This window comes from Galeopterus variegatus, unplaced genomic scaffold (assembly GCF_000696425.1).
Source record: "Galeopterus variegatus unplaced genomic scaffold, G_variegatus-3.0.2 Scaffold19437, whole genome shotgun sequence".
NCBI lineage: Eukaryota > Metazoa > Chordata > Mammalia > Dermoptera > Cynocephalidae > Galeopterus > Galeopterus variegatus.
Genome location: NW_007745548.1, coordinates 10,920 through 11,510, shown reverse-complemented (window position 1 = coordinate 11,510; position 591 = coordinate 10,920).

Sequence of the window (591 nt, the reverse complement as noted above, 5' to 3'; positions counted from 1 at the left end):
GTGGTAAAGTAGAGGAAGGGAAGAACAAAAAAAGAGAAATTGCAAAAGAACAAATATTGAGAGTAATTGATTTGTTCACTATATTGAAAACAATGCTGGCTAAGTCAATTCTTATTAACTGCACACTTTTTGTGAAGTTTGACAAATGTCAATTATACCTCGTTAAAGTTTTTGCAAATAAACAGATACTTAGGTAGGGAAGGAGGGATAGAAAGATAGATGAAAATGTGTGAAGTGACAGAGACTCTTAAAACTCATCTGAATGGATTCTAGCTCTAGCCATATTTTTAGGTAAGATGTAGAATGAAACACATCACACATGTTCTCATTATAGAAAAAAGGTCCAGTAAACCTCACTAGGAAGGTCCAACTCTGTCCTGGAGTGTGCTCAGGGAGGAATATGATCCGGTGTGGGTAGCAAAGCCCCAGACACTGGGATGGCACTGATAATTCTTATGGACACTGCACATGCCCCCTGTACTCCTGGGTTAACTTTTAATCTGTAAAGTGGAAGGAACATTGGCACCCCAAAAGCATGATTTTTGTGCTTGTGTAAAAATGAAAGAGCGTGATGAGTGTTGTGTATATAAC